The 13,814-nt window shown below is 41.8% G+C and overlaps 1 protein-coding gene across 13 annotated transcripts in view; it reads right to left on the minus strand.

Moving 5' to 3' along the window:
* Positions 1–13,814, minus strand: part of PHACTR1 (phosphatase and actin regulator 1) — a 320,178-nt gene that overhangs the window by 138,805 nt on the left and 167,559 nt on the right. Inside the window, exon 1 of one of the 13 annotated variants that reach the window (XM_074575924.1) lies at positions 13,176–13,789. The exons of 11 other annotated variants lie outside the window; for them this stretch is intronic. The gene's annotated coding sequence lies outside the window, so the exon portion shown is untranslated. Of the gene's footprint in view, positions 1–13,175; positions 13,790–13,814 lie in introns of those variants that run through there. One more of the 13 variants, XM_074575922.1, reaches the window with a different exon arrangement.

A 13,814-nucleotide genomic window follows, 5' to 3' on the forward strand; every position in this document is an offset into this window, starting at 1 on the left:
ACTTTATTTCACTAAAAATGTGCAGTTTAGAAAGCATATCTTTAGACTATTCAGAAACTGGAGGGGAGCACGTCTTCTTAGAAGTAAACCCATTCAGGAAATGGCGCTACAAACATTACACTTTATCTAAACACAATGGTACCATCTCACCTTTATCACCATGAAGATAAAAAATTACGTTTTTAATTATTTTAATGGCCAGGGAAAAAGGAACAAAGTACCTCATTTAAGAGACAGAAAGTCCAAACCACTCCTTTGTAAACTTTATATTGCTTCTCTTGGGAAAAAGAAATTTTTATGTCTGTTCTTTAAAGAACTTGATAGGAAGTTGGCCAAGAGGAAAAGAGTAATTATACCAAATGGCACATTTATAATAAGCATAAATATAAGTTAAAAAAAAATTAGTAACAGTCTAGCAAAAAAAATAATCTTCACTGGACTCTGAAAAGAGACAGCCAGTATCCATGTTCAGGAATTTAAAATAAGGACTAAATACTTCTGCTTTGAGCACCTAAGTGCAGCTACGTAAGTCTTCGCTGATTGCCATTATAACGGGAATTCTTTTATCAATCCAAATGATGGTTAGTTTAGACCCTTGGCTGTGGTGAAATATCTGTTTAGGCCCTTATGGTAGAGGCTTGAAATTCAGAGATAAATACTCAGAGGGGAGAAAAATACCCATAACTCCTTTAAAGTCATGAATAAAGCATGGCGGGTTGCAGTTTAAAATACACAGAGTATTTCTGTGTGGTTTGCATAGCTATGATTTCACTTTTTTTCACCTTCTTTTTTTAGCATTAAGGTCTAGGGTGTCTCATGGCTGCTGAGCTCTGCAGGCTATTGCTCTTGCTCGGTAGATTTAGAGGAAAGCCTCTGATTTTAAAAACTGCTGCCTTTAAAAAAAGATGGAGCCCATCAGGTAATCAAATTGCTGTATCTACCTAAGAAATGTTACAGTCAAAGGAAGGATCTATGCACGTAGCTTCAAGTTCATGAATAATTCCAAGTCCAGCAACCAGAAATAGCTCAAAAAACGAGAAAGAGTTTAGATCACAGCTAAGGGAAAAAAAATACTACAGGGAGCCAAGAAAACAGGATCATTGAAAAAGCTACTGAAATAGTTCCAGCAGCTTTATGCATGGAAATAACGTTAGCAGAGAAAAAAGAACGAAATCCTGACCATACCAAAGTGAACAGCAAAGGTCATGAGGAACAGGATTACCTTACCCAAGCCATTTAGTGACCGGACGACCGTCTTGGGCATTAGGGATATATTTTGTCCTTGAGGCTATCAAAATTTGCAAATGAAGTTAAAACACGGTCCTCTGCTCTTCACTGGTGACTAATGAGATGAGCAGGAAAAGTGAGGGGAAATGAACTGTATTATGTGTGGCCCTTCTCATACGGGGTTGAGACAGGCTGGTTGCATGCTAAAACATGCCTCCTTACTGATGTCAGAGGACTTTGTTGTCCAAAGCTGTAAAAAGGACCTCTCCAGCATGCTAAAATTCACCTACAGAAACATAAATTGGCAGAGAAGATGTTACAGCAAGTTGTTTTGATGAGTGATTTCCTCTGTATTGACGGGAATGACTCCCTTCTGTGGTGTTTCAGAGAGGAACCAGGGGCATGTTGGGAGCTGCAAATGTAGCCAGAGCGTCCCAGCAGCACCTCAGGGTGTGCCTATATGGAGCCACTTCATCACGAAATTGGCAGTGATGTTCATTTTGCAACACTGTGAAGGTAACCTTGATAGGCATCTGCATGAGATTTCATTTCAATGCAGAAGTAGGATATAACCTAACCCAACCAAACCCTGACACTTCTTACAATTAAAACAAAGTTATCTTTTTTCACCCCTTCACCACTGGCACTGGACAAAGCAACAAACTGAGGCAATATGACTTCCCTCAACGTTGAAAGTTTTCTCTCAAAGTTATCAAGATTCTGCTACCCAGACGATACATAAAATCAAACCACAACAACTACAACATAAGCCTTTCTGAGCATTTTTGACAATATAAATTGCCATTGTCCATATAACCTATAGAGAACAGTGCTCTCAATTTTAACTACCAATCTCTTTCGGGCAAAGTATCTGTATAACATCCTACAACTGTCACAGATCCCCTTCCGTCAAGTCAAATGTCAAATCTGCATATATGCTCTTTAAACTGAACTGGAGGCTTTGCCACACAAACCTGATTTTCAAAAATCTCTTTACTTAAACAGCATTTGGTTTGAATTAGCAAGTCAGAGGCTGGTCTGAACCGTGACATCTGGCTGAGTACCCTCAACCTTTACAAGGCTTGCGATGGCGCTCAGAATGACAAATCTCCCAAGCATGTTGCTACAAAGGGATGAAACAAGAAACAAAAGAGATATGCTTGCAGGTACACACAAACATATAACAATGGAGGCTGGCATACAACAAATGCAAGTAATAATGCAAAAATCTGAACTAAGTGAATCATAGCAGGTGAAGAACACCTTCATTTGTTTGCTGAACACAGGGAATAGCTGTACCAGCTCAGAGCAGCTGAATTCTAAAATTGCCATCCACCTTCATACAGGCTTGCAATTTTTTTTATTTTTATTTTTTATTTATCACACAGGGCCCAATGTCCAAAGAAGGCTGAGGGAAAGAAAAACAAATGAAAAAAACCCCAAAGAAAAATATTGCCAAGAAGTGTCTTCCTTGAGCCTCTATGAAATGCCAGAAAATGTATTAGTGAACTGACGCCTGCCTTGCTGCTTAGTGAACTGGCTGTTCTGCCAACTTGAGATGAATAGGAGAAAGAAGGATCAGTTCACTGGAACTACAGGATCTCCCTATTTTCTTTTAGGCTCATGGGTTTCCATGCACAGCACAAGCATATTGAGCTCACAAGGAAAATGGTGTTTGATTCAGATGACAGAAATGCATAGGAAGCCAAACCCACATTAGTAACTTGAGTACTTTCCTAGAGCCAAACAATGAAGGTGAAATGCTGTCCTTATTTTAATGAGACACACAAGAAAGAGAAAAGAAAATACCTCCTGAATTCTAACTTGTTTATACATGTGACTTGGGGGGCGGGTGGGCTTTAAAGAAAGGGGAGCTACATAACCAAGTCTCAGAAGTCCCTCCTTACTTTCCCCTTTAGGGAAAGTCTAATTCTCTCCTTAGGGCTGCTAGAGGAGCCAGAGACTGGCAGCCATAGAAAGCAGACACTCAGAAATTGCTCTTCTCAATTCAGATGCTGGAGCAGGCAGCAAATCCCATTTTAAGTGCCACAGCAGATCGCCAGAAGACAAGCCCTCACCCTTATGGCTATAAACCAGCAGACAATTGCTTTGCGGCTGTAAATACTAATGAAAGCTTTAGTCATCTCACTCTTCTATTTCTCAACAGAGTACAATTCAGATTCAAACAGCCTAAGTTCCACCCAAGTTTCTACACCTGGCTTTTCCTTCAAGCTGAACCCAATTTTCAAAGCTATTTATCCAATAAAACCACTGTGCTAGAAGGAGAGCATCCTGTTTTGCTGGTGCATGGGAAGAGGAGAGGGAAGAGGTCTTTCAATACTGGCTCAATGTCTGGTTCACATAGCTTCCACTGTCCAGCCACCCACACGTCTGTGCACTTGCACTGCTGATGGTTCAGCCTGTACATCTGAATTTTTAGCAGTGTTGACATTTTAAGCAGATTGGAAAAGTAAAATGAGAAAGATATGATGCTATAAAGCTCTATAGCAGCATGACACACATACTCCATCAGTTCAATTTCAGCTGATGCAGAAGAAATAACATTTCTACTGATTTTATTTATTTATTTACTTTACCAAAAGCAAGGCTGACAAAGTCTCCACGTTAAAAAAAAAACACTGGAGCTGTGTACATGCTGCATCAGATAGTATCTGAATATTGGAAATGTCAAAGCAGCTGCACCCAATGGATGGGTAAAGAGAGATAAAGCCAGTGCCATAATCCTTATAACATGGACTGCTGACATTAGGAACCGTGGCTATGATCCATGTGGATGTGAACATATGGATCACCAATACTTCAGAGAAGCTCGCTAATACATGGACTGCGGACCCAGTAGACCACAGTGGCATTTCCAGGCCTGGCTCATTTGTCAGGATGTAGTTAATGAGTATTCTAATTATTTATCTTCAGATCCCCAGTGGATTCAAGTCTGCTTACCAACATTTCCATCTGTTGATTCCTGAATCTGTGTTAAAAGGATAACTAACATTCAGGACAATGGCATTTGTGTTGCAGCTGTACATCCCTCAGCCCACTGCTGAAGAGAAAGAATATTGTTATCACCTATTTCTAACAAAACTTAGACATGCCTTTCTTGAAACGACCTGATATTCTCACCATTACACTTCTGTGCTTCCAGACCTTTACAAGGAAAGATTTAACATACCATGACTCTCTGTTTTTTCAAACAGATAATCAACCTCTCTTAGGAGGCAAGGTGAAATAAAAATCATTCTCTGCTACCAAAATCTCCCAAGATAAATTAAGTAATTGGATCCATTTTAATTTTATTCCCTGCACTCCTATTGCACAAAGCCATTAGACTAATGGCTTGAAAAATGTCATACAAAAGATGACAGAGGGCAAGATCCTTCTCTTAAGTAGTGATGGGGGAGGGCATCTGCTGAACTGCAGCGCTAAGCCCATCATCCTGGTCGTGGGCTGCACGGCTCAGGGCAGGAGGAAGGAAAAAGACTTGAAGTACACCTTACATCCTTTCCAATATGTCCCAAAGCAACGGATACACTGGACCCTCCCTGCACAAAAGGTTGTACATCTTAAACGGCAACCCTTGGGCTTCAGAGATTCAGTAAGTGGCTAAGACTGAACGCCTCTCCTAGTTAGGGGCCAATAAACGGGTACGACAGTAACCTCAGCTACACAAACCAAGGTCTTGGAGCCTGTGTGTCTCTCACCCTGGTCCATGTCCTGACTAGCACACTATAAAGCATACACATGCAGAAACCTGCCCTCCTCTTCTCTTTGGACATTTTGCACACAATTTTACCTTTTGGGGAATGGGGGGAGGTGGGGGTGAGGTGCAGGGCTACAGAGAGGGAAGCTGGGGAAATCCTGTCATATTTTCAAAGCTTCAAAATGTCCACTATCTAGGCAGAGAAAATCTGCAGAGGCTGTCAGTCAGATCTGGTCATCTCTTACTTGTGGATTTTATCACTTGGGATCTGGAGCTTTCCTTGGGGGAGGAACAGAGCTTGTCCGTGAGATCTGTCTCTCAACAGTACATCTTCACGATGGGTGATGGGCACTATGATTTCGGGTGTATCATTTAGACAGGGTGGCCTGGGCATAACCAAGCCACGATACGTCTAGTGGTTCCAAAGAAGCTACAGCAGGTAGTTTTATGATGACTAATTTTATCTTTGATTTAAATTATACCGTGTGTTCATTGTTTTTCAGAGCAAAACAAATCATTAGTAGTCTTTTGAATCTAAGAGTCTCATCCAAAGGCAGAGGCTCTGCTAGATCTGCCTCATCTTCAGTAAGCTGGACCCAAAGCCAGGAAAGTCAAGGAGAGATGACAGTGACAAGATCAGACATTACCTTACTCCTCTCTGCCCAATCCTTCCTGAGACAAGGAGACTAAAAGCAATAGACCAGTAAAGATTCACGTCACTTCACAAGAGCCAAAAAGCCGAGGACAGTTTTCCAGCTCATAGGGATGGCCAGAACATCATTATTTTCCGAGAAGCGTGCAAATCAAAGTCACAAAGGAAAAATGGGGCCTCCAAGCATGTCCTAGCTTCACCCTTTTGCAGCTTTGTTGCATCCATCTAGATAACGACAAACATCGCAGTACCCTCCAGTGTCTTAAGAAAGTGATTGCAACATCCAGCCAGGGCTGGCTTAACCACTGTACGTTCTGGTGCTGCCCTTCAATTGCCCCAGTGCCCTAATGCTGGGTTTTGGCTAATGGATTTGGGAAGATGGGCGAGACCTGGCATGATCAGTTTAACAGGCTACAAACATATCCGATTAATCCTAGACATCCTGGCAGACTGTTAGCCAGTTGATACCACATACACTGACACTGTGGTCCTGAAATTATGTTCTGCCTAATTGGGGGCTGAATAAGGTGCTAACAACAGGAAGCCAAATTTGGTATTGTCTGATTGCAAACAAGACAATCTTAGGACATACAAAGGAATAGCTATACATTGACTACCAGCCACTGAAATGGATCAAGAAATAGTGTCTTACATATTTTACAAAAATTAATGTAGAATGTATACCTTTTTTGCTGCGGTAGCAGCAATGATAACATTATAAACAGTATACTCAAAAGCATAGGTTTTGCTCATCAGTAAAGGAGCCCATAAGTGAACTCTGATGCTTTTAATGACACGATATTCACTCTTGTTTCTAAACAGAGGCAGAAGGTATTATAATAGCACAAATTGATATAAGTAGTACTGGTTACAAACTAAAAAAGAAAAAGTGAAACAAAAAGAGATGAAAAGAAGAGATGTCGCATGGCAGAATACTGAATCAGATTATCTCTTCTGATCTCTTCCCTACATACTCAGTCTTTTTCTGCTGCTTAGCTCTGACTGGCAGTGATGATATTAATGAATAAAATTCTAATGATTGATGTAAAGTGAAGTACTTCCATATATCTCATTTTCTTCTAAAAAAGGAACGGTCCGACTATGCCAACCATCCTCTAAGAGAAACACCTCTAAGCAAGTAAGGGAACTACTCAGAAAAGACAAACATAGAAATGGAAATTAACTGCCCACCTGGGAAGGGATCAAAGCTTAAAATAGGACATGGGGATGGTGCAAAAAGGCACAGAAAGCCAAGCGTGTTCACCCAGGTCAATATCAGATGGTTTGAAGTATTCCAGTAATAGCAGAGTGAGAAGAAAACCTGCTCCTCCATAATCTATGCCACCTTTTGGATCTTGCACCTTTTTACGCACTGCATCCCCCCTTCATGCATGCAAAACTTGGAGCCTTTCATGGCTGTATTTCATAGTTCTGTACTGTATATCTGACGTATCTAGCTTCATACAGAAGAATCAAAACTAGGAATACTACACAAGACGACTACAAATACTTAGAGCAGAGTATTATTGTTAAATACAGGAAATATACTGTATTGCTTTCATCATATTTGATGGCATTTTGTTTGCTTTTTTGAACTCACCACGAGGAACTAATTTTTTCATCATGTGTTTGGTGTTGCCCCACCTTTGTACTTAAGAGGCTTACACATCAAAAGACTTTAAACTTGGTTCTCTGAAGAGAGCAGGATGGTAAGATGCTATCAAAAGATGACAACTGAGTTACAGCACTGAAAAGGAGATAAATCATTGAGAAGAGACAGGACTGAAACAGGCTGGACATCTGCTCTCTAAAGACCCGAAGAATTGAGGTGTTCTCTTATCAGTGTCCTTATGTCAACACTGTGTAATAAAAATGAGGGGAAGCTGAGCCATTGTGACCAATTACATCATTTTTTGTTGCTTTTGTTCCTAAACCTCCTCAAATTGATGACACAAATATACAGAATTCCCGGGAAAAGTGGCTAAACATTTCTCCGGTAGGGACACAGGAGTTTTCGCGAGAAAACAAGGGACTTAGACCTGTGCTTCCCTAAACCTGACCCAATCTTGTGTACACCTTTTCCCCCTATACTATGTAATTTATCCAAGTGAAGACCCCCTGGTTACTACCTATATTTTTCCTGCAGTTTCAGTCAATAACGTAAATTATATTGCAGTTTTGGCCAAGGCATATTCCAGGACTCTTCAAAGTAAGCCCAGACCTCTGCTAGGCGAGACAGCCTATGCAACCCTGGCAGTGAACTTCCCCTTGTCAGCACAGCCTCACCTGGAGTCGTAGCCAACTGGCTTATTTTGTGGCCAGCAGTTTTTGCTACAGGCAGTTTAACAGGATATGAGATGCAGATGAGCAGTTAATAACTTTGCCCCAGGCTTGGTGGTGTTTCTTCAGCTTTATTTTGGGACATAAAGGTAGAAGATATCATCCCTCCTCTCTTTTCCCATCCCTTTTCTTTCCTTTTATGGCAGAACAGCCAACTGAAATAACTGCTAGTGTTTAAGGAAAGCCTCCCGTATCTCTGGTCAGCTGTTCACATTTGCTAGTCTTGGCATGTAAGCCAGAGGTACACCCTCTCATAGCCCAAACCGACCTTATTCTTCTTCTTCTCTTCCTCCCCCTCTCCCCCCTGCCTGCAGGCCATGCCCAGCCAGCCAGCACAGTGCAGCCCTGTCCGTCTCTGATCTCAGGACAAAACACAGGTAACTGATGAGTTTCTGTTAGTCCTTAACGTTCAAGACACACTGACGGGGGCAGGGCGCTGGGACTCTGCCCTCCCTGCTCTCTTGTAAAGGAAAAGTAAACAATCCTGCCTTGGGATTTTGCCACCTGGAAGTTCGCATGAGTAGGAATCACACCTTCTTCCCAGAAAAGCACGTTTATTCTCAGCCCGGGCTCTTATCTTCCCGAGCAGAAAGCAATGCTGGTGGGAGAAGAGAGTCCCGCCTGGCGCCCCGGCAGCCTGTTGGGAGGTGGAGTATCTTTGCTCGACCTCCTCAACTGTCTCTGACATAGCACTGTATTCACCCAAATCAAACACTACAGAGTTTAGGCAACAAAAACCCAATTATTTGATTTTACGATCTGTGCTTTCAAGGACACATATTTCACTCTTCAGTGTAAGCCCATGCACTTTTTTCCCCCTTCTTTCTTTAAGGTAACTATCCCTCAGAAACTAAAGACACACATTGAATAATTATATTAGCTGTTGAAACCTCAAACATGTTTTTCAGCTTCCCACACATCACAGCAGGACCAGGTACACTGGTATTTTGCCTGCTCTTCCATTCTGTGTAGTCTAATTTTTTTCCTCCAAAATATTTTAGGATTTTTAACAGGTACAATTGTAAATGACTGCAATGCCTCATAGGCACATACTGCGCGCACTCTAGAGATGGTAATGGAAGAGCAACTACCGTTTGAAATAATGTGAGAATTAGTGGAGGAAAACTTATTTTTATACACAGCTCTTGCAGGGCTCATGGCTTGTCTAGAAGACAACTATTTCATTTAATAATTACTTTTGTGGGAAGCAAAATAATCAGCTTGGAGACAATCTCTTAAGTGATGATAAAGTAAATGTTCTCAAAGTTTCTGCTTAAAAAAAAAAAACAGTCTTCAATTCCAGGTGGGAATCACACACACACACAAACACACACACACCCCCAGGTCCCCCTTTTCATGTGGAAAAGATACTTATTTGGAAGCTCTGCAAAAAGGAACAAGTGTTGGAATTCCTACGGCAACAGCATTTCAGTCCACACTGATTTTCATGAATATATAAGATAATGAATCATTTCTGCTGAAACAGCAAAACTATGAAATATAGGAGCATACAATAATCAGACTGGGTTTGAGCTCTCAATGAAATCTTTTGGGGTATGTTTATCTTATTATTATTTATATTTCCACTACACTTGTACCTAGAGACCCAAAAAACCTGGAGCCCCCCAATCTTTGGCAGGGCTGGTCCTCCCACAGTCCCCCCCACCCCAAGGACTCATAGTCTATTTACAGACCAGCAGGCAGGAGAAAGGAAATCCCATTATCTCCATTTTACAGACAGGGAACTTAAGTACAGCGCGACACACAGACGGACAAGTCCGAAGCCACCCAGAGATCCTCTAAGGGTTGGGAACTGAGCCGAGAACCCTCATTTCTCACTCTGACAAGAACTGCTTTTCTCTGTGCAGTCCCTGCCTTCCAATGCACCATTAGGTAAATGCTTTCCACTTAAGTTTTCTTGTCAGATCCTCTGCATAAAAATCAAAAGTATTCCACTTCAGTCGCTCCAGTTGCCCTTTCTCTTAAGTCATTTCTGGTTACCTTTGAAACCTCTACAGTTCTTCCTAGTCACAGTAAAGTAGAGACACATCTAAACCATGTTCCACATCCAGGCTCAGACTTCTGCAGGAGACAGATTTGCAGTCAGTTTTTAGTGTATAGACACCTTAAATAAAATCCAGTCAAATCTCTTTTCCATGTATTTTTTCCTCTAGCTACTGTTCCCTTGCTCATCAGCCATGTCATCTGCTGTGAACCAGCACTGCCACAACCCTCCCAGAGGCCACTGAAATCAGTACATTAAGAAGTGCCTTGTACATACCAGGAGATGTTTAGCATCACACAGTCCCAGCGCACCTAGAGCTCTTGTAGTTCTAACTCCTGCTTTACAAGCTCCTCAGTCACTTTCCCACTTTTAAGTTGAGAAAGTATTTTCATTCCCCTTCATGCTTCTGGCACTTTCAAAATACCTCCACTTGTGTTGTCTCCTCACTTCTTGTCTGCCTTTCCTTGGGACTTTTGCAACTCTTCACCATCCTGCTTCTCCCAACATCTCCCTCGCAGCCCTCCTCTGGCAGTATTCAGAGCTCAGCCCTGATTGCTCTTTTATTCCTGGAGGTGACTCATATCTTTCTACACTTGACCTCTCCCTCTCGGTTCTGTCTACCATGTCTGATTGCCTCTCTGGCATCCTGCCCTGGATGTCCTATGGCCACTCAAACTTCACAGGACGAATCCACAGCCCTCATTCTTCCCTCACATACAGGTTCACTACTCCATTTCCAACACCATTTCTGCTATCCTGTCATGCAAATTCTCACTGTTGGTGCTTTATACATCCCTCTCTCTGTTTTCTATTTTCCAACTAAATTAGCATTAAATACATCAATTTCTTTCAGTCCAATGGCTAAAGCATCTCCCACTTCCATCTGCATTACTGTAACCTCCTGCTTCTCTTTGAGCTTCTCACTTCTTATTTTCTACCTCATCAAAATGCTGCATCTACATCAACTCCCTTTATCCTTACTTCAGTGAGCCCATCTGCATGTCCAAATTCCTTCGCTGACTTCTCTCTGAATTACTGACCTCCCTTCCAAGATACCATACAACTCAGCGCTTGCCTCCATCTTTTCCTTCGGTTTCACAGCTCGCTCTCCTGGTATTCTCCTAGTCATGACTTTTGCTAGATTACTTAGTGGCCTTTGAAAGATTTCCCTCTGTTTCAGCATTGATTTGAATTTTCCTTCTCCAGTTCTTCCAGCACAGTATTACAATGAGAATGCAGAGTAAGACAATGACTAGAACCCAGCACTCATAACTGGATTTGGAGGGTATTCCAGCATTAAATCAATGCACCCCACTGGCTTGCCTATGCTATAAGGACTGAATCCTGGTCTTTGTACACAGCTCCAACAAATATTGTAGTTGCTCGGGTCACAGGACCCACACAATACTTTTGCGTCCACTAGTGCAGTTTCAGGCCTGCAAGACCGTGTACAAAATATACTTAGGTTTGAATAGGAATGTGGGGGTGTCCACATTGCAAAGGTATGTGCATTTCTCTTATAAAAAGTACTAAGTAATCCCCTTTCTGGGTGCTCTTTTGGCCGTGCAACTGTGAAGATGCACAGACATCTCAAGATCCCTACAAGTTTCTCCAAACCTGGGCTAGTCACACGTTTTTACCTGATCTGTCCTGCTAATATTATGATCACATCATAATTTCTGTTCACTTATCATCCATTCCCTCCAAACCCCAAAAGGCCTAGAACAGGTATTAACCAGGGAAATACCGGTAATTTTTAGTCCTGAAAAATGTATCAGAGCCAAGACAGAAAGTGTGCCTAGCCAGCACAGCTGGGACTACAGTTTCTTTACTTTCTGAAAGAAACTCAGCTGTGCATGCTGGTGGGAAACAAAGGATTAAGGCTGTACCGGTATTGCATACTTTTAAAAAGATGACCATAAAAGTTATTTGCATGGAGTGGAATGAAATCCTACGCCATGGAAGGAGAGGCGGAAAACGGACCGATGAGATGCCCTGGAAGCCTGCTGGCTGGAAGCCTCTCTGCTCTATTCTTTGTCTCTCTAGGGTTACTACATTATCTCCTGTCAAGAGGCATACCCTCCCCTCACAGTATCTAATGGTTTGAAGCTAAATGATCAAACATGATAAGAAAGTCAAGTCCCTAAATAGATAACTATTAGTCTGTTAAGAGGCACGAGTAACTGGAGTTATACATTCATAAGCATCCGTGCATGCACACGTGTGCATTAAAAGGGAGGAAAGCAATATTCTTCTCTTACTGTGCTAAGATTTCAAGTACAAGGTTGCAAAAAAAAAATAATCTCAGCAAAAGATGTTGATGCAATTGAGTTTTAGGTCAATTCAATTAATCTAGAAAAGCATATTTTTAACAAATGGCTTAGTCTGCTTTTAAGGATAAATAAACCACAGTAATAGTGTAAAGTGCCTGCTGCTGTTGCACATAGCCCGTCATTCAATATCTGTGGGGCTTGCTGTCACTAGCGGCACATAGGAGGAATGAAAACACTCAACATTTTGCATAGCATTCATCAGATTCTTCCCTCTGCTGTAGTGGCATAAGCAGTAAGGGTGCTTAACCCACTGTGGATTTCCAGGCTTCTCAGGCTATCTTTTCCCTTTCCACGGAAAGCAATTCCGTTCAGCTTTAGCTGCAGTTTAATCAAAAGAAACTATAATCACACTAGCAGGATGCTAATTCTGAAGAGACATTAGCAAAACCACAGTTACTTCGTTAAACTGCAGACCTTTGGTTGACAAAGAACCATCAGATCCCAAATAATATTTTGCTCTTTTGCATGGAGCAAATTAAAGCAGCTTTAGTTAATAATAACAACAACAACTATCAACCTTAATGACAAAAGCTGAAAAATGACGTGCCAACAAACAACCTCAGCTCAGAAAATGATAACAATTTCATATTCACATTTATCACAAAAAACCCCTTTCCCTGACCTTTAGAAAATGAGATCTGTCTACCACATTAATAGGGAGTCCTAAGTCGAGTGCCTTCAGTCCTAAGTAACATGTAAAACCACACAGTAAAACGAAGTAATACAACATTGAACAAGAATGCGGGCTAACATCTGTGAGGCTGTTTTTTGCCTGAATGCTTTTACGCTCCTTTTAGCTCTTTGCTTCTCCTAATTGCTGACTTTGGCGAAATCCAAATAATTTGTCATTGTTGCCTTCAAGTATTTGCATTGCCAGAAATGTAAAAAGCATATACTTACCTGTAGCAACACCTGTGATTGATTACACCGTAACTCCCTGAATATCCTCTGGAGGTTTTGCTCAGTCCCAAAAGGAGAGGGGGAAGGGATGAGAACAGTTGTCTGATGAAGAGCACTATATTAATTCCAATAAAAATACAATTTCCCCCATGCATTTGACAGCATGGTGAAAATCACACTAGCTGGATTCCAGGTAAACTAGTCCTTCCAAATACTGAGTTGAGTCAAGCAAACTCTACTGCAGCACGACGAGGAAAAAGTTGATGTATCAAGGCAGAAAACCCTGATCTAAAATTCACGGGAATGGTAACAAAACACAATCAATACACACAGCAATTTCTATAGCAACTGGGGGAAAAAAGGGACGAAAAAAAAAAGAAAGAGTTGGTTCCTTAACTGTTAGCACTAAGCTTCTGTGGCAAATGAGGGGACCTGTCCCTCTTGGCATCCCTCTGATCGACACGCTGAATCGATGCCCAGTGCATTCCTCCCGCGCTCCCTTTCCTCGTTCCCTGGGATCTGTGGAGGGGCAAGCCAAGCATCCCAGCCTCCGACGGGAGCGCACACATGTACAGGCACCCCCCATGCAAGCCAAACGCGCTCCCCTGCCTCTCTCCTACACCCCCAGGATCTCAGCAC

This window comes from Larus michahellis, chromosome 2 (genome assembly GCF_964199755.1).
Source record: "Larus michahellis chromosome 2, bLarMic1.1, whole genome shotgun sequence".
NCBI classification, from domain to species: Eukaryota; Metazoa; Chordata; class Aves; order Charadriiformes; family Laridae; genus Larus; species Larus michahellis.